This window comes from Helianthus annuus, chromosome 12 (genome assembly GCF_002127325.2).
Source record: "Helianthus annuus cultivar XRQ/B chromosome 12, HanXRQr2.0-SUNRISE, whole genome shotgun sequence".
NCBI lineage: Eukaryota > Viridiplantae > Streptophyta > Magnoliopsida > Asterales > Asteraceae > Helianthus > Helianthus annuus.
This window is the reverse complement of record NC_035444.2, coordinates 73,911,678-73,935,005: the sequence shown is the minus strand read 5'-3', so window position 1 is coordinate 73,935,005 and position 23,328 is coordinate 73,911,678. Positions and strand designations below refer to the sequence as shown.

The following is a 23,328-nucleotide window of genomic DNA, read 5'->3' as shown; positions in this document are numbered from 1 at the left end:
TACTTATATCATCAGATCTAATCTCAACATGACATACAATGCATGAAAATCTTATTAATAAACATGGCCGACAAATCGTTACTCACCTCAAGAGATCATTGGACCAACTTATGACATGCACCATCATCAGATTACCAAGATTCCTACCATACTAATCAATTAAATCAATGAGAAAAAAAATCATATCATCGTCAATCCGCATATGTGTACACATGATCCGCAATAACATGTAAGCTTAACAACCATTCAGAACATAACAACAATCAAATCACTAAGACGGAATACTAACCAACTACGATGTGAGACTAGTAAAGGTTTGGGAGAGGGAGAAAACGCCAAGGACTTCGGGTAAATGAGAGCAGCCGTCTGTTGGCAGAGAGGAGGCTCTAGGGTTTCGGCTTTTTGTGATGAGTTTCCCAAATGAAATCGTTTTTTGTGTGGTATAACCCACGTAACAGAGTTGGGCCCATTACTGGGCTTCGACGGATCATGGGCCGGCGAAGCACTTCTATTTTGTCGAGGAGCTTGTGACGAAACAATCTCTGTTTCGTCGGAATGAACTTGGCGAAACACATTTTTTCATTGGGTTGGTTCGGGGTATAACAGTCTAATGTTCCTAACTTTTGAACAGTTTACATATTAAGTCACCAAGCATATAAATGTAACAATCATATAATGTCACAACATATAACAAACGTGTACAATTACAAAGCAACCAGTCGTGAACCAAACAGTTTAACAATTAACGCGCAATTAACGTGAATACGGAATCTTGGTAACTCGAGTTGTCACATTATCCCCAACTTGAAAGAAATTTCATCCCGAAATGTTGCATGCGGTCACTGAGGAAGCTAGGTAAGTTGTATCGTTTACTGGTTTTCCTGGGGTGTCACATCATCCCCCCGTTGATTTGGAATTTCATCCCGAAATTCCGTAGTAGTAGCTTCAGCTTCACTAGTGGTTGCACGGTTTTCGAATAACTGGGGATACTTGAGTTTCATTTGATCTTCTCTTTCCCAGGTATACTCTGGGCCACGACGGGAGTTCCAACGAACTCGTACAAGAGGTATTCTAGTGTTCTTGAGGACCTTGACATCCCGGTCCGTGATTTCAACTGGTTCCTCGACGAACTGCAACCGCTCGTCGATAGTGAGTTCCTTAAAAGGAACTATGAGGGTCTCATCTGACAGACACTTCTTCAGATTCGACACATGGAATACGTTGTGAACTGCACCAAGTTCAGCTGGTAGGTTTAGTCTGTAGGCTACCTTGCCTATTCTTTCAGTGATTTCGAACGGTCCAACATACCGTGGATTGAGTTTGCCTCGTTTACCAAATCGAACCACACCCTTCCAGGGTGAGACTTTGAGTAGCACTCGATCCCCAACCTAGAATTCGAGCGGTTTTCTGCGTTTATCAGCGTAGCTTTTCTGGCGATCACGAGCTGCCGCCATGCGTTGTCGTATCTGTGCTATTCGTTCAGTAGCGTCAACTACCATTTCTGGACCTGTAATCTGACTATCCCCCCACCTCTGCCCAACAGAGAGGTGACCGGCATTTACGACCGTACAATGCCTCGAATGGAGCAGCTTGTATGCTGGTGTGGTAACTGTTGTTGTATGAAAATTCCACCAAAGGAAGATGTTTTTCCCAGCTGTTGCCGAAATCAATAACACATGCTCGAAGCATATCTTCTAGAGTTTGAATCGTGCGCTCAGACTGCCCATCCATCTTAGGGTGATAAGCTGTGCTCATGTCTAATCGAGAGCCAAAATTTTTGTGCATTGTGCATTGCTTGCCATAGTTCCGAAGTGAATCGTGCATCCCGATCCGAAATAATAGAGGTTGGCACCCCGTGCCTTGAAACAATTTCTTTCAAGTAGATGTCTGCTAAGGTAGAGAACTTATCTGTTTCCTTAATAGCCAGGAAATGAGCAGACTTTGTGAGTCGATCTACGATCACCCAAATAGTATCATTCCCGCGCTGGGATCTAGGCAGGCCAGTAACAAAATCCATGGAAATTTCTTCCCATTTCCACTGTGGTATCCTGGGTTGTTGCAGTAGGCCTGAGGGTTTCTGGTACTCTGTCTTGACTCTCGCACAAGTCAAACATTTGCCGACGTAAGTTGCAATGTGGGCCTTCATACTAGGCCACCAGTATGTAGTTCTGAGATCGTGGTACATTTTATCCGAACCTGGATGTACCGAGTAGCGAGCCTTATGAGCTTCAACCATCACAAGTTCTCGTAAACCGCCGTATAGTGGTACCCAAATACGCCCTGTTACATAGTAGGCGCCGTCTTCCCTCTGTTCTAATCGTTGCCTTGAGCCGCGTAAGGCTTCAGCCCTGACGTTTTCTGGTTTCAATGCTTCCACCTGAGCATCTCGTATCTGTGCAGGAAGATCAGACTGAATAGTGAGCTGCAAAGCTCGTACACCCCTAGGTAAAGTGTCTTTTCAACTGAGAGCGTCAGCCACAACATTGGCTTTGCCTGGATGGTACTTGATAGCGCATTCGTAATCATTAAGTAACTCGGCCCATCGTCGTTGACGCATGTTCAATTCCTTCTGCTTGAAGATATGCTCGAGACTCCTGTGATCGGTGTAAATAGTGCACTTGGTACCGTACAAGTAGTGTCGCCATATCTTAAGCGCAAAAACAACAGCTCCCAGCTCTAAATCGTGCGTCGTGTAGTTCCGTTCATGATCTTTAAGTTGCCGCGAAGCGTAGGCAATAACTTTATCCCGCTGCATCAATACACAACCAAGCCCCTGTATCGATGCGTCACAGTAGACCACAAATCATCCGTGCCCTCTGGCAATGAGAGAATAGGTGCGCTGCATAGTCTATCCTTCAGGTACTGGAAAGTAGTTTCTTGTGTATTACCCCAACGATAGGTAACACCTTTCTGTGTCAGCATTGTAAGCGGCTGTGCGATCTTCGAGAAGTCTTTGATGAATCGTCTGTAATACCCCGCCAAACCCAAGAATTGGCATATTTCCGTTGGTGTACGCGGTGCAGGCTAGTTCTTGATCGAATCTACCTTGGATGGATCGACATGAATCCCATCCCTGTTCACCACATGGCCTAAGAAGTGGACTTCACGAAGCCAGAAGTCGCATTTTGAAAACTTGGCGTACAATGGTTCCTTTCGAAGAAGTTCCAAGATAAGTCGTAAGTGCTGCTCGTGTTCCTCCTGACTCTTGGAGTAGATCAGAATGTCGTCGATGAAAACAGGGACGAACTTGTCTAGATAGGGTTTTCACACCCTGTTCATAAGATCCATGAAAACTGCAGGCGCGTTCGTAAGCCCAAATGGTATGACTAGGAACTCGTAATGGCCGTAGCGAGTTCTGAATGCTGTCTTAGAGACGTCCTCCTCCCGGACTCTCAACTGATGGTAACCTGACCTTAGATCAATCTTGGAATAGTAACTCGACCCCTGCAATTGGTCGAATAAGTCGTCAATACGAGGAAGAGGATAGCGGTTCTTCACTGTGACCTTGTTCAGTTCGCGGTAGTCTATACACATCCTGAAAGTGCCATCCTTCTTTTTCACGAATAATACTGGAGCTCCCCAAGGCGAAGAGCTTGGACGAATGAAGCCTTTATCCAAGAGTTCTTGTAGTTGCGTCGATAGTTCTCCCAGTTCTAATGGAGCTAAGCGATACGGTGCGTGAGCTATAGGTGCTGTCCAGAACTGTAGGAATGAGGTCGATAGAGAACGTCTGACCAGCGAGGATAAGATTACAATCCTGAACTATGAATGGCCTCTAGACTTGTACCATAAGCTAACACTACGACATGTTTGGTGTTCAAGGGGGTTGGTGCACATTTTAATATTTGACTAACTTTCAGGGTCATATAATTGGTATTCACACCCGAATCATAAAAGTCATCAGGAAGAAATTTACCCATTGTTATGTTCCTGTTTCCATGGTCGTAGTTCTAACTCTGGTCCTGGTTTATTTGCGGACAATGCCTTTGTAGTGATCTTTAGCATCGCACTGATAACATCCTTTAAAACTCTATTGTTGCTGCTGATTCTGTGGAGGTTGAGGCGGTCGTTGTTGTTCTTGAGTTACAGGACGTGAGTTTCGACAATCCTTAGCTTCATGACCAATCTTGAGACACCGCTGGCAACGACCCTTGTTGCACTGACCACGGTGGTGTCTATTGCATCTGTTACACTTTGGATGATTACCTCGATATCCACTCTGCCCATGACTACTAGAAAACTGCTGTCTTGGGCTCTGGTAGTCATCTATCTTTTGCTGCTGCGCCAGAGGCTAGATCAAAATTAATTCCTTGCTCAGGCTTTCATCCCACTTGCGTTTGTTATCACTAGAAGCACATGTAGTATCAGCTTTAACACGTTTCAGTAGTTTGTTTTGTTCTACTGCTTGGTCTGTGAGTCGATGAGCAAGCCGAGTGACTTCTTGGATAGTGTCAAGATTAGCTGCGGTCATATGACTCTGAATTTCGGGCACCAGACCCTTGAGATACAGTTCGATGCGTTTGGTGGGAGGGTCTACCATAGTGGGACAAAATGTGGCTAATTCATTCGATCTCTTTGTATAAGCTTCAATTTCCGACCCCACCATCTGTAGGTTGAGGAACTCTACCTTTAGTTCGTGGATGTCTTCCCGACTGCAAAACTCTTCCTTAATTAGGTCCTTCAACTCGTTCCAGGGGGTGGCATTAGTAGCTGCCAGTCCTAACATTTGAACATGTGTTTCCCACCAGGTTAATGCAGCACCTTCGAGTGTTCCAGTAGCAAACTTTACTCTACGTGAGTCAGGGCAATCATGCACCTCGAAGTCAGTTTCGAGCCTCTCGCACCAATGGAGGAGGTCTTCAACTCCCTCAGTTCCACTGAAAGTACTAGGTCGACATTCCTTGAGGTTTTTGAAGGTGTAAATAGGTGACTGAGCGTGTTGACCTCCTGCTTGTATGGCTGCAAGTGTCGCAGCAATTCGTTCGTTAATGAGAGCCATCAACTGGGCTTGTGTCATGTTGATATATCCGGCCATGATCTTCATGGCAAATGTAACGTAAGTGAGAATGGTTCGCGAGTAGTGCGATGACAGAAGAGTGTAAGCACATAGGTGTTCTCATGTAATATCGAATAGCAAGTAATGTAATCTAAGCATACCACGAGCAAAGTTCTATGTAATTCTAGCATGTAGGCAATAAACATAAACCTTATTACCTAGGATGTTGAGTCTTGCACGTGGAGCGAAGCGTCGTTGTGGATCGTTGAGAGCACTGTTCTGGTTATAGTCTGGTTTTAATAAAAACGTTTTCCCATATTAAAACCAAGTTCTCTATAACCAATGGCTCTGATACCAATCTGTCACACCCCCAAAATCCACCTGCGGAATATCACCGCTTGGGAGCGTGATTGACCAGGATCAAGCCATCAATCATATTGAACATAGTATATAATAATCAAGGTAGTTTGTAAAACCCAAATCAATACAATTGATGTTCAAACCAAACATAGTGTAAGTAGCGGAAGCATAATATGTAAACCCAATGTAAGTAATAAGTTCAAGTGTTATAAAGTTTAACATAACATCCACGATCCATGCTCCACAACGACCTGCTCCTCCCTGTGCAAGCTCCATATGTACCTAAGGTCCTGCAAGGCATGCAGCAGAGAGTCAACAACTAGTTGAGCGAGTTCATAGTTTATAGTACAGTAATTGTAATAGTATAGTAAGCCTTGTGTTCGTTCATTAAGTCATGTATCGTATTAGTTCGTATCGCAGCCCTCTAGGCATGTATGCGAAGATTAGGGAATGTTTCCAAGTATTCTAGACTAGGTATATTTGTATCGCGGCCACCCGGCACCTGTGCGAAGTTTTGTGTATAGTTCGCAGCCTTCCTAGGCATGTGTGCGAAGATTAGTCATATTATCGCAGCCAACCCTGGCATGTGTGCGAAGATCAGTCATATTATCGCAGCCAACCCCGGCGTGTGTGCGAAGATCAGTTCTATAAGTATCACTAGTCTAGTCGTATCTTATCAATAACCCTTCCTCACCCGAGGACCATATAATTAAGTTCCATATGCTAGGTAAGTACAAGTAAATAATCCAAACCCATTCCCACCCTGGGAACCCCATGCCTTGGCTGTGTGAACTCACCTTGGTTTGCTCGGTATGCTTAACTATGTGCTTGCAATTAATCAATCAAGTCCTATAGTAAGCACGTGTACTGGATCAGTTCGTGTTCATAAAGTTTCACATGCAATTAATACCACAGAGTATGTTCAATAGTTGATATCATGCATCATACGTCAGTTAATCACATTCATACAATCCACGTTTCACATAAAGGCTTTCTCAATTTAATCTAACAATATCATCCGCACTTAACTGGATTAATACACTTTGCATAGTTCAATGCATAACAGAGTTAAATCAGAACCATATTACAGTTAACTCTCATAACATAGTTATCATCACAAAGTTAACATAGTTAACTTACTTAACTTATTTAACAGGGTAAATCACTTAACAGATAACGAAACTCGGGCCAACACTTAACACCAGCAAAAGCTCGGACATCATTACTACAAGAAATTCGGACAAGTGAGGGGGGTTGGGGGTTAAAACTCGGACAGAAGGGAACAGGGCCACAAAGTCGGACAAAGGGGGTGGGGGGTTAAAACTCGGACCTCTTAACACCCTTGAAAAGTCGGACTAGGTCCCCCATTACAAAACTCGGACAACATTCTTTTTGGCAAGAAAAGTCGGACATCTATCAACCACCCCCAAGTCTTATTGGACCGCCATACATAGGACAAATGTTCATTGGGCCGCAATTATCATCACTAGTTATTATGAGTTTCCATAACCCTAAACAATCATTACAACATGCACAGTTTGATCCCTTGGTTCATGTTGTGCCGTCCAATTTCACAAATTGATTAATTAAATTATTACTCAAAAGTCAAGCCCCCCCACATGAATCAATTATTTGACCTAATATATGTAGTAGTAGGCTGCAGCTTTATTCACATGACATATGCATTCTAACCATTAGTCAATTATGATGAGGTGATCATATGCACTAGCCGACAATACTTATATCATCAGATCTAATCTCAACATGACATACAATGCATGAAAATCTTATTAATAAACATGGCCGACAAATCGTTACTCACCTCAAGAAATCATTGGACCAACTTATGACATGCAATAAACAATATCAATCACATCATCAGATTACCAAGATTCCTACCATACTAATCAATTAAATCAATGACAAAAAAATCATATCATCGTCAATCCGCATATGTGTACACATGATCCGCAATAACATGTAAGCTTAACAACCATTCAGAACATAACAACAATCGAATTACTAAGACGGAATACTAACCAACTACGATGTGAGACTAGTAAAGGTTTGGGAGAGGGAGAAAACGCCAAGGACTTCGGGTAAATGAGAGCAGCCGTCTGTTGGCAGAGAGGAGGCTCTAGGGTTTCGGCTTTTTGTGATGAGTTTCCCAAATGAAATCGTTGTTTGTGTGGTATAACCCACGTAACAGAGCTGGGCCCATTACTGGGCTTCGACGGATCATGGGCCGGCGAAGCACTTCTATTTTGTCGAGGAGCTTGTGACGAAACAATCTCTGTTTCGTCGGAATGAACTTGGCGAAACACATTTGTTTCATTGGGTTGGTTCGGGGTATAACAGTCTAATGTTCCTAACTTTTGAACAGTTTACATATTAAGTCACCAAGCATATAAATGTAACAATCATATAATGTCACAACATATAACAAACGTGTACAATTACAAAGCAACCAGTCGTGAACCAAACAGTTTAACAATTAACGCGCAATTAATGTGAATACGGAATCTTGGTAACTCGAGTTGTCACACCAGGATAATACCCCAGATATCACTGAGTATAAAGACCTAGTATCTCAGAATACGGGACCTTTCAAACAAGATTTCAGGGGTTACCTATATATCCAAGCAGTTTTGTTAACCCACAGAATAAGCAAGTTTGATTTTAGGTTTATATCTCGTTACAATTTACTAAATGTGCGAAAACCTACTGACACATCCACAGTAAGATTGTTTATCACATTTTTGACTATACATTTCTTTAGCGTGTCGTGATAGTCCACTGATGTACTATCATTTCCTCTTTTATGCAACGAAAACTCATTTTTCAGTTTTATCATGTTTTTGTTTTTTTTTTAATTTTCTGATGTTTTTGGATTTTCTAAAAATTCTTACTCCCCCTAAAATTCAAAAATATCTAATGAAAATTTGAAAACAAACTGTACAGAACATGACAACTGATATCGAATTACTACAATTCGCTATTCGCTTGGCATAAACAATCAGAACTCCCCCTCACAACAAACTATTTTCCCATTTAGATTTCAAAACACTTAAGTTTGTTTTAATCAAAATGGTTTTTCCGGAAAATAAGTTTGATTGATTTTATCACTTGTAGATTTATCAATAACAAGTTCGGGGTTGTGGTTCATCATATTGTCTTACCAATCTTGTGAATGATAGTTAACTCAAGTTCAAATTAATGACCTTGATTTAACCACTTGTACGATCAACCTAGTTCAAATTCTGAATCACTTATAACAATCACAAACATACAACTCAAACCTGTTTTTCAACCAATTACCATCTGTTGGTTGAATTCTCAAGGTGCTGATTCCTACTCCACGCTTACCAACCTGGGAGTTCCGGCAAGTCTTGCAATTTCTCAAACACAGATTTAGATGGATGCCGATTCATGATCCACGATACCATATTGGGATCTCCGGCAAGTCAAGTTTTTACTCTTTGAAAAATGTATCCACCCAAGCCTGACCTTCCTTGGGTGTAACTACATCTTTTTCATCTTTTCTATCAACAGACTTGTAAACACGTCCTTTTGAAGCATAAAAATCTTCGATACTTTTGGCCTTACTGATGTGTGTAAAATGCAACATATAAAACACATCAATTAAGGCATAAAACTAACCCTTTTTAAGTACTAATGTTGGAAAAAGAGTGTTTTTGTCTTCCTTTTGTATTTTCAGGATGAAATGAGCTCAAAATCACAAAAGAAGCAAAAAGACTACTAAATCTACCATAAATACAAGAAAAGGAACAAAGGTGAACTGCCCGGACCCTCAACGGCACCTCCCAAGACAAAGAGAAGAGAAACAGAGCCTGAACACGCCCCGTGTCCAGTGGACACGGGGGCGTGCCCAGGAAGCAGCAGAAAAGACAAACCAGTAGAAGCTTCCATTGCTCACCACGGGGCCGTGCCCAGCGGACACGGGGGCGTGTTGAAAGTACAGCAGGCGCATTAATTGTAATTCGCAATTACAATTAATGAAGAGAGAGAATGTCAGACGGGCACGGGGCCGTGTTCAGCGAACACGGGGCCGTGTCCAGCGTTCTGTTCAGCCTATAAATAGAGGAGCTTGGCTTCATTCTCTCTCATCCCTTGGCACACCACCTCTCTCACACTTCATCCACCACCCACCACCACCATAACACCATCATCCACCACCATCATCCATTGTCCATCATAGAGTGTGTGAGTCGTCTCGGGATCCAAGATTGATCGTAAGAGTTCTTGACAATCAAGGCCATGTTTGCCTAAGTCTCTTACATCACTTGGTGAAGACAAGTGTTTAGTATAATACTTTTTATTTTTAATCTTTTGCACTTTTTATTTGGTTTTGTATTAATGACTTTAATAACTAGTTACTTATGTTGAAGGTGATCTTTCCTTATCGTTTGTCCGTGGTGTCTTGGCATTATTTTACTGTCTATATAAAATAAAAGATTTTCACCATTCATATCTCCACGGTCTATATGGAGGTATGTTGGCTACCTGGTCGGGGGTTAAGGGAACGGTTTGGTAAAGGTCTTGCCCTTGTTCAGCGTTTAGAGGTCCTGCTTGGGACCTGGGTCAAATTTAGTAGGATCTCCTTCAATGCCCATAGGTATTGGATGGCGGGGATCCAAACTCTTTGACCCCCTCATAAGCTAACTACTATTAATACTATAACCCGGCTATTTAGGACTGTATCCCTGCTGACTCAGACTACTTAGCCGAGGGTAACGTCGCCGCCAAAAGCGGGGCCTACCATAATTTGCATTAATAACTTAATTCATTATCTTTCAATAATCCAACCCTTTAGGATTGTATCCTTGCTGACTCAAACTACTGGGTTGAGGGTAACGTCACCTCCGAAAAAGGGGCCTACTACAATAACTAAGATAATCTCTTAAATAAGTGCAAAAGTGCGAAAATAATCAAAGGTTATACTAATACACGTGTCGGATCCAAGTGATTCATCTTGTCTATCTGTTTTTATTTTATTTTATTTTTCAGCATTTAGTTAGTTTTTATTTTTCTTAGTTTAAAACATTTTTCTAACTTTTTGATTTGATTAGACGTTGAGGATAAACCGGTATTAAAAGCTCTTGTGTCCTTGGACGACCTCGGTATCTTACCAACACTATACTACGTCCACGATGGGTGCACTTGCCCATATGTGTGTTTAGTGTTAGTAAATATCGTGTTTTATAAATTTAAAACTTGGCTAAAAGTGTAAAAAGGGCTTAATTATATATCTAAAAATATAACACACTTCACGCACATCAAGTTTTTGGCGCCGCTGCCGGGGACACAAGGATTTTAAGAAAGTTAGGAATCAACGGCCTAATCATCTTTTTATTTTTCTTTAATTTTTTAGGATTTTTTTAGATTTTTCAGCTTCTGCAGAGCTCAGCACGGGGCCGTGCCTGGTCGGACACGGGCCGTGCTCAACAACCACTGTATCTCCGACCACGGGGCCGTGTTCGCTCGACACGGGGCCGTGGTGAACCTTCTGACCAACATTCTTTTCTGTTTTTATTGCAGGACTTGGAACCCGACGCCAACCTCGCATAGTGTATGAGCTCCAGTTCCAATAAAGACATAAAGGAACCATTAGAAGAACCCGAACGCTTTCTCAGAAAAAGGTTAAAAGCCAAAAACCAAGAGAAAGTTTCGGGTGACCCAACCCCAATGGCGGACCAACGTACCCTCATGGATTACTTACGGCCCACCGTAGGTAATCTCGGCGCCGCTATCAATGCCCCGAATGTCGAAGCCAATAACTTCGAACTTCGACCGCACTTGATACAAATGCTCTAAAACTCCGCAACCTTTCACGGGCTTGCAGACGAGGATCCCCATCTACATATAACTAATTTCTTAGAGATATGTGATACATTTCGGATCAATGGAGCATCAAACGACGCCATCCGCCTTCGTATGTTTCCATTCTCACTAAAAGACCGAGCGAAAGCTTGGCTCAACACCCTCCCAGCTGGATCGGTAAACACCTGGGATGAACTAGCCCAAAAATTTCTATATAAGTATTTCCCTCCTTCTAAAACTGCTAAATTAATGGCTGAAATTAACACATACTCACAAGAGGACGGGGAATCCTTATATGAAACTTGGGAAAGGTTCAAGGAGCTATTACGCAAGTGTCCCCATCACGGCCTCGCAATATGGCAACAAGTATCCACTTTCTACAATGGGTTGTTGCCACATACTAGGCAGACACTTGATTCTAGCTCCGGGGGACTTTTAGGTAATCGACGCCCACACGAAATATATAATCAAATTGAGGAAATTGCTCAAACCAATTTTCAATGGCACACTCCCCGGGGAAATAAAACTATCGCCCCGGGCGCCCATAAGGTGGACGAAAGCACCTCTCTACAAGCTCAAATCGAGGCCCTTTCTTCAAAAATAAAAAAACTAGAAATGTCAAAAACAGTCTCGGTTATGGCTTGTGAGGGGTGTGGTGGGTCACATGAAAATTGGAGTTGCATGAAAGAAACGGACGATCAACAAGAAATGGTAAACTACATTGACAATAGACCTAGGCCGTCGGGTCCTCCAACGGGGACCTACAACCAAGGATGGCGAAACCACCCAAACCTTGGTTGGAGGGAGCCCGGCAATAGTAGTAACCAACAACCACAACGAACAAACTTTCAGCAATCAAGAAATGAGTCACAAAATTTCACTCAACAAAGTGGGAGAGAAAGGCTCGAAGATACTATATCTCGCCTCGTCTCTGACACTGACAAGAAAAATTCGGAAAGATTCCTACAATTAGAATCAAACTTCAGGAATCAACAAGCTAGCATTCAAAATATAGAAAAACAAATAAATCAACTAGCTCAAAATTTTTCCGAAAGACCACAGGGCGCGTTACCCAGCAATACCGAAACCAACCCGAAGGCACAAGTTCACCTCATCACGCTACGAAACCGAACCGTAGGGCCTGCAGAAGTACCTCCAACCGCGGAAGAATCAACGCAAACACATCTGCAGGAAAAGGACCCTCCCCCATCAACAGAGCCTACCAAGGCTCCTCGAGTTCCGTACCCCGGTAGGTTAATTCGTCAAAAAACCAACGAGCAATTCGCAAAGTTCGAAAGTTTGCTAAAACAATTGCATGTCAATATTCCTTTTATCGAAGTCCTAACCCAAATGCCCAAATACTCTAAATTTATGAGGGACTTCCTTACACATAAAAAGAAAATTGAGAATTTGCAATTAGTTAATTTAGGCGAAGAATGCTCTGCCCTCGTACTCAATAAACTGCCCCAAAAGAAGATCGATCCCGGAAGCTTCACGATTCCGTGCTCAATAGGGGAATCTCCCGTTCGCAATGCCTTGGCCGACTTAGGGGCAAGCATTAACCTCATGCCCTCTTCAATGTTTAAAAGGCTTGGCTTGGGAACCACAAGCCCCACAAAAATAAGCATACAACTCGCGGATCGATCGGTCAAGTTCCCGCAAGGTGTCATCGAGAATGTCTTGGTAAGGGTAAGCAGGTTTGTTTATCCTGTTGACTTTGTCATACTCGACATGGAGGAAGACAACGAGGTCCCCCTTATTCTAGGGAGGCCTTTTCTTGCCACCGCACAAGCAGTAGTGGACATGAATGAAGGGACACTAACATTGAGGTATGGGGACGATGAGGTAAAGTTCGGAGTTGGGAAAAGAATAGAGGATGACGACCCGGTCCACTACATGAAGGTTATCGACTCAAGCTTGGATGCCGCTCTCCGACGGTGTAACTTGGGAGGCAAGGCACCCCAATCAAATGACGTGTGACCGGGAATTGGGTCTAGCCAAGGACCCTTATAAACGTGGCGCACCACGGAGGCATTCCGCGGACCTATCCTTAGTTTAGTTTAATCTCTTAGTTTTTGCAGAATAAAACACACTCATGGTGGTAATGGATGAAAAAGGGAACGAGAAAAAATGGAACCATGCAGAAGAACAGAACAAACCGACAAAAATCTCCAAAACAGAAGGCTCCACACGGGCCGTGCCCAACCAACACGGCCCCGTGCTGAGCCCCCTGCAAGAAATCACCCAGTTCAGGTAACTGGACACGGGCCGTGTTCAGCGAACACGCCCCCGTGTCCAGGCTTCTGTTTCAATTCTATAATTTTTGTTACTGGCACTTGACCACGGGGCCGTGCCCGGTCAACACGGGGCCGTGTCCAGAGCGCCAGTAACACAAATCTTTGTTTTTAAACACACTTTTACATATTCTAATCAACCAAAAACTATATTTTTGGACACATTGAGGACAATGTGTAATTTAAGTGTGGGGGGGATGCTAAAACCTTGGAATTTTGCAAAATCCTAAAACAAGCCTTACACAAAACTCTATTGGAACCGCTAAACACCCCAAATTTTTTCAAAAACTTTTTCATTTTTTTATTTATTTGTCTTAGTTTAAGTTGGGAATAACAAGTTATAAAAGGGTTATATTTTTACAAACTTACAACTGATAGCGTCGTGATAAAAAGAACTAACATAAGAAAATTATGAAACGGCATAACAAGTCTAGCTAAAATTCGATTATATATGCTTGGTCACATTAAAAACCCATTCCCACAAAAAGTGAGTTTTGAGCCTTTATTGAGCATAAAAATACACATATTTAGATTAAATGCTCATTTTTCGTTTCTTGTGTGAATAGCCGCTCGGTCTTTACAAATCTAGAACTTGCCACGACGATACATTCCCGGTCCTTACCAACTTAAACCCAAGTAAGTAAATGATGGAGGCATTAGGACTAACCATTTTTCTTTCAAAACCATTATTTTTCATTTTTTTTTACCTACCCAAAAATCCCCCTAGAAAACCCCTTTGAGCCTAAACCTTTCATTTCATTACCCCCAAAACAATTTTCTACCCACCAAAAACCTTTTTCATTTTTTTTTACTTTTATTTTAGTAACAAACTCGGTTTTTCATAAACATACCCTTTACGTGACTTAAAAAAAAAAAAAAAAAAAAATTTATATATGAAGTCAAAAACAAACATAAGCTACAAAAAGCTTGTTTGGAGAAATACTTCAAAAATAAATGTCACCAAAAAAATAAGGTATTTCATGAAAACCGACACTTGTTACAATTTTCGCCCTTTTTACTAACCACTAACCAACCACCCACCTTTAAACCCAAGCCTTCACCCCAAAAGTCCTCTTGATATTTACAAAGGTAAAAAGTTAAAAAGGAGGAGGATTGATCGCTTGGCAAGCATATGGAAAATGTAAATCCGTGCCGCTCTCGAGCGATTCACTTAAATATACACCTTCGGCCGAGTGATTGAGTGATCTCCCGTGAGGTATGTGAACTTGTATATAAATGGAATTTTAATAAGGCATGCTATGCCAAATTAAGTAGTTTATCTTATGAAAAGTTCAAAATAAACCATGACGAATAAGATTGTAAATAAGATAAAAATAGAACCTATCTAAACCTTGGATTCCCGACACTCTAGGACAAGTTGAAAAACTTCTCTTCTACCTATTCCATTTGGGAGTGTAAGCCACATTAAAAGAGTTTTGCTTGAGGACAAGCAAAAGTTCAAGTGTGGGGGTATTTGATGTGTGTAAAATGCAACATATAAAACACATCAATTAAGGCATAAAACTAACCCTTTTTAAGTACTAATGTTGGAAAAAGAGTGTTTTTGTCTTCCTTTTGTATTTTCAGGATGAAATGAGCTCAAAATCACAAAAGAAGCAAAAAGACTACTAAATCTACCATAAATACAAGAAAAGGAACAAAGGTGAACTGCCCGGACCCTCAACGGCACCTCCCAAGACAAAGAGAAGAGAAACAGAGCCTGAACACGCCCCGTGTCCAGTGGACACGGGGGCGTGCCCAGGAAGCAGCAGAAAAGACAAACCAGTAGAAGCTTCCATTGCTCACCACGGGGCCGTGCCCAGCGGACACGGGGGCGTGTTGAAAGTACAGCAGGCGCATTAATTGTAATTCGCAATTACAATTAATGAAGAGAGAGAATGTCAGACGGGCACGGGGCCGTGTTCAGCGAACACGGGGCCGTGTCCAGCGTTCTGTTCAGCCTATAAATAGAGGAGCTTGGCTTCATTCTCTCTCATCCCTTGGCACACCACCTCTCTCACACTTCATCCACCACCCACCACCACCATAACACCATCATCCACCACCATCATCCATTGTCCATCATAGAGTGTGTGAGTCGTCTCGGGATCCAAGATTGATCGTAAGAGTTCTTGACAATCAAGGCCATGTTTGCCTAAGTCTCTTACATCACTTGGTGAAGACAAGTGTTTAGTATAATACTTTTTATTTTTAATCTTTTGCACTTTTTATTTGGTTTTGTATTAATGACTTTAATAACTAGTTACTTATGTTGAAGGTGATCTTTCCTTATCGTTTGTCCGTGGTGTCTTGGCATTATTTTACTGTCTATATAAAATAAAAGATTTTCACCATTCATATCTCCACGGTCTATATGGAGGTATGTTGGCTACCTGGTCGGGGGTTAAGGGAACGGTTTGGTAAAGGTCTTGCCCTTGTTCAGCGTTTAGAGGTCCTGCTTGGGACCTGGGTCAAATTTAGTAGGATCTCCTTCAATGCCCATAGGTATTGGATGGCGGGGATCCAAACTCTTTGACCCCCTCATAAGCTAACTACTATTAATACTATAACCCGGCTATTTAGGACTGTATCCCTGCTGACTCAGACTACTTAGCCGAGGGTAACGTCGCCGCCAAAAGCGGGGCCTACCATAATTTGCATTAATAACTTAATTCATTATCTTTCAATAATCCAACCCTTTAGGATTGTATCCTTGCTGACTCAAACTACTGGGTTGAGGGTAACGTCACCTCCGAAAAAGGGGCCTACTACAATAACTAAGATAATCTCTTAAATAAGTGCAAAAGTGCGAAAATAATCAAAGGTTATACTAATACACGTGTCGGATCCAAGTGATTCATCTTGTCTATCTGTTTTTATTTTATTTTATTTTTCAGCATTTAGTTAGTTTTTATTTTTCTTAGTTTAAAACATTTTTCTAACTTTTTGATTTGATTAGACGTTGAGGATAAACCGGTATTAAAAGCTCTTGTGTCCTTGGACGACCTCGGTATCTTACCAACACTATACTACGTCCACGATGGGTGCACTTGCCCATATGTGTGTTTAGTGTTAGTAAATATCGTGTTTTATAAATTTAAAACTTGGCTAAAAGTGTAAAAAGGGCTTAATTATATATCTAAAAATATAACACACTTCACGCACATCACTTACCGTTGACCATTTGTCCAAAGATACGTTTCACATTGCCGTTGAACGTCTTTTCAACATCAAATTTCTTCTTATCAGAATAAAATTGATTTGAAATTTCTACTTTTCCAACTTTCTTCATAAAATTTTCAGCACACAACGGTGGAAAATTTTCATCATTCATAGTTGGAACTGATCTTTCAATTTTTTTCTCAACACGTGGCTCCTCTGATTTTATGGAATCAGATTCATCACCAGAACTATTACCTGAACCTTTCACAACCCATTTTTGATTTGGCATATTATCTTTCATTTTTGAAGCACTCTTTGAACATTCTCCTTTCTCAAAAGTTGAATTTTCAAAGCCAGTAAACTTCCGGGTTGACAGTTCAGTCTTCTCAACAACTTTTTCTTTCATTTTACCAGAGACTTCCTGTTTTGGCTTGAATGTCTTTGGGCAATCCTTCGCCACATGACCGGCAATCTTGCACAGAAAACAAGTTCTCTTCTCAATCTTCTTCGGAACTTCATTCTTCTTCAGTTCTTCTTGCTTCTTGGCAAGGAATTCCTGTTTCGACTGTTTTCTAAATGATTGTTCTTTTTCAGCTTCTGACGCTTTTCTTGAAACAAACACAGTTTTTGGTTTATACTTTTTTTTATTTTTATAGTTTTTCGGTGGAACAAAACCAAGACCTTTCTTTTTGAAATTACGATTATGGTTTGATTTCTTTTGGAAATTATAACCACAATTGTAACCCATTTTCTTGTTAATTCTTTGTTGAACTCTTGAAGTGTATTGTTTAGGTTTTCCGGAAAGATTTAAATCTTTTATTTCAGAAATATTAATTTCTGTTATTTTGAAAACCTTTTGAATCATTTCAAATCTGACACTTCTTATTGGAAAACTCTCGTCAGAATATAATTTGTCAGAACCTTTCAAAGTATATGCCACTTTGACCGATTCATCATTCAAATTAGATTTCGAAAGTAAAAACTCGTTATCATAAACCCGTTTGTCCTTTTTATTTGTCGGCGTTGACATATTTGACCCAGACTTTGACTCGGGTTTGGACTCCGGTTTTGACTCCTCACTGTCATCTTTGTCTAACACCTGATCTACCACACTTTTTATCAACTTTGACTCATGATCAGTGTCTGATAACGTATACATAACATCAATACTTTCTGGCAAGTTATCTGACGGCCCAGACTCCCATTGCAAATTGATTGCTTTATTGACTCTTTCAGAATTTGGATTTCGAGGCATAAATCCATATTCAACCGGGGGCGGACATCTATTATAGACCACACTTGATTTCTTACCAGAAGATTTTACTTTTCCTTCATCTTTAGTCACAGCTTTCTCTTCTTCAGACATTTTCATTTCTTCAAACGTCTTCAAATTCTCCACTATGGCATAAATCCTGTCAACAACAAAAGAAGAACATGAGTAACTGTTTAACAACTTTTTTACTTTCTCAGTCTCTATCTTCTGTGTTGCCAGCTCCAATTCTAAATCAGCACATTTTTTGATATGAAAGTTAGCATCATCCAGCGGTCTAAGATATGCTACTTTCAAAGTATTCATCGCCATTGCTTGTTCACCACTCGAATCAGTATATTTGTTGATTTCTCTGTTCATTGTGTCATACGATTCTTTCAACTTGTGAATATTGTGCAAAAACTCATTGTTTTGTTTGATTAACGAATCACAGTTCATGCACTTTTCAGAAACTTCAACTTGTTCTGTATCAATCTTCACTTCATATTCTGGAACTTCTTTGACACTTCTGCTTGATTGTAAAAATTCAGCTCTTCTTCATTTCTCAGCTTTTGCTTCGGTCTTCAATTGATGGATGGGTTTAGGAATGTGATTTATATGTGTTTAATGTCTAATCTTATGCATATTTGGTTGTTTATATGTGTGGAATTGGATAACTATGAGAAAATGATGTTTTGTAGGTTAAATACGAAGATTGGATGAGTTTTGGGGAATGTTAATGGATTTAAAATGAAGATATTAGAAGATGGCATGATAGAGGGTTGAATTACGAAGACGTGGGCGAAAACGGTGCGTAAAACGGAGCTAAAACGAAGAAGTTATGAAGAAAACAATTTTGGAAGAATCTGCCGACCGTAAGCTACGGTTCACCAACCGTAAGCTACGGTTGGGTGCTGATGTTGGTCAGAATTCTGAAACTGTAAGCTACGGTTCTCAAACCGTAGCCTACGGTTTGGGTTACGAAAAAACGCAAATTTGAGGGTTTTTATGATATATTAGGGTTGGTTAATGTGGGCAATGATTATCTCATCTTCCAAATCGATCCTAGGCTTCAAGATACTCAAGATTCAAGGTTTCTTCCATCCAATTCCATCAAGATTCTCAATTCCATCACTGAATCAACCATGATTTCTTCATCAATTCAAGCTTTTGAAGATTCTTCGTGCGAGATGAGCGGCTAAACTTTTTGTGGTTTCCTCCGGATGGAGGGTTTTTGTAAGTTGATTGATATTATGTGTTGACACAATCGTTTAACCTGGTGATCTAAGCATTCGATGCTTTTCACCATTGATTTGATTTCTTGATTGTAACCAATTGCATTTATTTAAACCTTAATTTCTAAGCATTCAGTTCCCGAGAGTTCTAGTAATTGGGATATATTTGACATGGGGTTAGGGTTTGTAAATTGTAATTGATAATCATTCGATAACCTCCCGTTATGTATTGACCGGAGTACTTAGTCGTTGGTTGTCACAATTAATTAATCGAGTTTAACACCTATGTCTATGTAGGTATGATTAAACACATAATTGAAGTTAACTGCAGAACCTGAAATCTGGAGGAACCATCTTTCTTCTCATTGATTTAAAACATAATTTTTATTCGTTAATTTAGCTATTTCTCAAAATCAAACAAACCGATTTTCTCATTCAGTAATATTTAATCAATCCTTTTCATTACGACACTTTCCACAGTCCTCCCTTGGTTCGATACCCTGCTTATTCTATACTAATAGTTTAAATAGGTTTTTGCATGTCCATAACGACAGACATCAAAATGGCGCCGTTGCCGGGGAGGCGTGCGCAAAGTGCTTAGTGTTAAGTTCTAGTTCTAGTTTTAGTTAAAAATATACAAAAATCCAAAAATAGTGTCTTTTTATTTTGTTTTGTTTTGTTCAGAATTACGCGAGGTTTTGTTTGTTTGTGTTGCGCAGGTGATCTCATATTTGTATACATCATACGAGAAATTCCGGAAAAACTTCACCACTAGTTTTTGATCCAGAAATCGAGAGAACCTCTAGGGACACCCGAGTTGTGCAACGAGAAAATAAAGTTGTGCAAGCATTAACATCGAATCTCAAAGCAATGGAGAATTCAAGCAACCTCGAGAAGCAACCCGAAACTTCAACTGAACAAACTCAATTCACCCCGACTCCTACACAGCTATCACCCAACACCTTTATACCGTCTGAACAACAACCACAAACCACCCAAGCTACTTCTCCACTTCCACCTATGCCACCACCACCATTCCCGAATTTAGACAACATGCCACCCCTCACAACTCAACCAATATCCTTCCAATACCCAACATACACCCAAACTTCTAGCATTCAACATTCTTCACCATACGTGAGGATCGTTGATGATCAGAGCACCGCCCTACCTAATCAAGCACAACCCGTTAACTCTTCCACTTCAATTTATTTACCGACACAACCATCCCATTACCAACCAGCTCAGCATCAACGGTTCTCTTTCAGACCTTCAATACTTGAGCAAGGGAATAGTTCAAGGGATTTTGGGGATGATTACGATGAGTATGATAATTACGGGAATCAAGGTGAGCGGCAAGGAATGCAATTGGGTAATTACGAAGGAAATATGGGTTCGAGAGTATTAGAACAGGGGAATCAGAATGTTTTGGGTTATCAAACGATTGTGCAGCAACAACAAGTTCTATATCAACAACCGCAGGTGCAACCGATACAGGATCAATATAATCAACCTGACCCAATCAATCAGCAGCCTGTTCCGAGAAGGCCGGTGGTGGATATTCCATTACCACCACCGGTACCTCAGATGCAGGGTCAGGCAAGACCGCTGCCACGAAACCTACACCGACCGGTGATTTTACCGGAAGGAATTCCACGTCGAAATAATCAAGGTCCAGTTCGAGGTATAGAGAGCCACTTCAGGCCTGCTATAATTAACAACCCATCACCGGTTGTGATCCCGCAACTACAAGGAGGGCGGTCATTCGAAGTACGAACACAATCAATATTCAGTCTGCCTAAGTTTCATGGTCACGCACATGAGGAACCATATCTACACATTGCTGCATATGATGCACGTTGCAACACAATCAGCAGCCAAGGTTTCTCAGTTGATGATGTGAAATTGGTACTTTTCCAATTCACACTTGAAGACAAAGCACAACAATGGTTTCATTTGCTACCGTCAGCTTCGATCTTCACATGGGGCGAAATGCAGCAACAATTCTTAGACGAATTTTATACTCATTTGCGTACTAACAACGCCAGGAAGGATATTCGAGGGTTTCGACAACAACCCGGTGAGTTATTTCACGAAGCGTTCAATCGTTTCAAAATGATGCTCAAGAATTGTCCACATCATGAGATATATTTGTGGGAGCTCATCAATATATTCCACGAAGGCCTAACAGATGAAGATGCAAGGGATGTAAATTCAATATCCAATGGTACGTTTTACGAAGAGGATGATTGGGAATATTTAGAAAGAACCGCAAGGGCGTCAAAACGCAAAGCTCAATCTTCTAGAAGTGCACGACATTCGACAGTGAAAGCTGCAGACCAGTTACGAGAGACTGGGGGACCATACCCGTTTTGTGGTCATTGTGGGGATATAGGGCACATTGCTGATCAGTGCTCTAGCATTATCGGTAATCTGGATGAGGTGAATATGATGCAGGGTAGTGGGAACAGGTATTCGAGTTTCCAAGGAAATAACCAATATTATCAGCCTCGGAACCAAAATAATTATCAAGGGGGTGATAATTCGGGTTTCCAACGAAACTACCAGCAGAATAGTGGTCAGGGGAACAATGATATGATGGATATGTTGAAAGCAATTAAGCTTGACTTACAAAATCAAAGGCTTGAATTGAAAAATCTTGCTCAAAAGGAGGAGATGCGAGATAAATCCGTTCAATCATTAACCACACAAATGGCCCAACTTGCAACCGATGTGAAGGAGCTGAAGCAACAACAAGGGAAGCTGCCAAGTGATACTCAACCAAACCCCAAGAATACACGGAGTACATTGATCAGTGGGGTAAATCCAGTTCCTAATAATACTTGTTATGATAATGGTTTGTCTGCTTCGAATGTGATTGCAGGTCTAAATGAAGCGGTTGTGGAAGAAAGTGGAATCGATTTGGGGGAGCCGGTTGTCTCCATCAGAGTTGGGAAGTTCAAAATCCACAAGGCATTGCTGGACTACGGAGCAGGAGTGAGCGTGTTACCTGGTAGCTTGTATGACCAGTATGACTTCGGTCCGCTACAAGCATGTGATAGCATGGCCATGTTCGCAGATGCGAGTTTGAAACGACCACGGGGGGTTGTGAAGAATGTGGTCATCCAACTTGGCGATTTTTACTACCCGGTTGATTTTATGGTGGTCGATTATGCACCATCGCTTACATACGAGCAGCCGCTGGTAGTTTTGGGTCGCCCATTCCTATATACTGCGAATGCCCAGATTGATTGTCAAAGCGGAATGGTCACCATGAGCTATAAGAATCGTAAGTTGTACTTTAATGTGTTTTTAAAAACTATTTCTTACGATCCTGTTAATGATGCTTGTCACACAGTTGCTACTAATGAACATGATTCAAGTGTGACAAAGGACAGGTTAGAGGCGAGTGGATATCGGGTGAAGAAGTCAAGTGTGAGAAGGCCATTTGGCGGAGGAAAACCACCTGATGGTGGGTTTGGATGGGGTAATGAAACTGTAGTTAACCCCAACCGAAGTGAAACGGTGACCCTCCCTAAAAACTGGATGGATATGTACGGAGAGACATGGGAGGGAAAACGTGCAGCTGAACCACCTTGAACATCAGGTACGGTCTGGCTGAAGACCTAAAACTTAGCGCTCTCGGGAGGCAGCCCGAGGATGTAGAGCAGTGTACCTTGTTTTGTGTTGTTTTGTGTTTGTGTTTTGTCAGGTTCTTGATTCTATCTTCACGGATGCAATAATTCAAGTGTGGGGATGTTTCGCAACATCCCCGGTGAGATGTCAAAGAATCTATGGAATACGTCTATTCCGGTTAAAGCACAACAGTCGCATCACTACAGACACATGATCAGGTGCATGTGTTTATCTATCTTAATTTGCCTTTGGTGTGTTTTGTTGTTTTTGGTGGTGTGAAACTTTATTTTGTTTAGGGGATGTGTTTTGTTTGTTTTGTTATGAGTTAGCCGTTCATTTAGGATAGTTGGTTTGTTTTCCCGGGCTTATATTTTAAAAGCACCATACATTGGGGACAATGTATCCCAAGTGTGGGGATGGGGGAGCCCGGGAAGGAATTTGTGGATAAAGCTTTGAAGCGATTGAAAGTGGTTGAAATCGATGAAATTTGGTAAAAATTGAAAATGTTGAAAATTTTAAAATTTTTCATCGCCTTAAACAAGCTAATTGGATACG

General features: G+C 41.2%; 1 non-coding gene across 1 annotated transcript; it reads right to left on the bottom strand.

Annotated features, from left to right (window-relative positions):
• Positions 1 to 21,177: 21,177 nt before the first annotated feature.
• Positions 21,178 to 21,284, bottom strand: LOC118485280. The gene has a single exon (XR_004875585.1). It is a non-coding gene; the product is annotated as a small nucleolar RNA R71 (small nucleolar RNA).
• Positions 21,285 to 23,328: the final 2,044 nt, after the last annotated feature.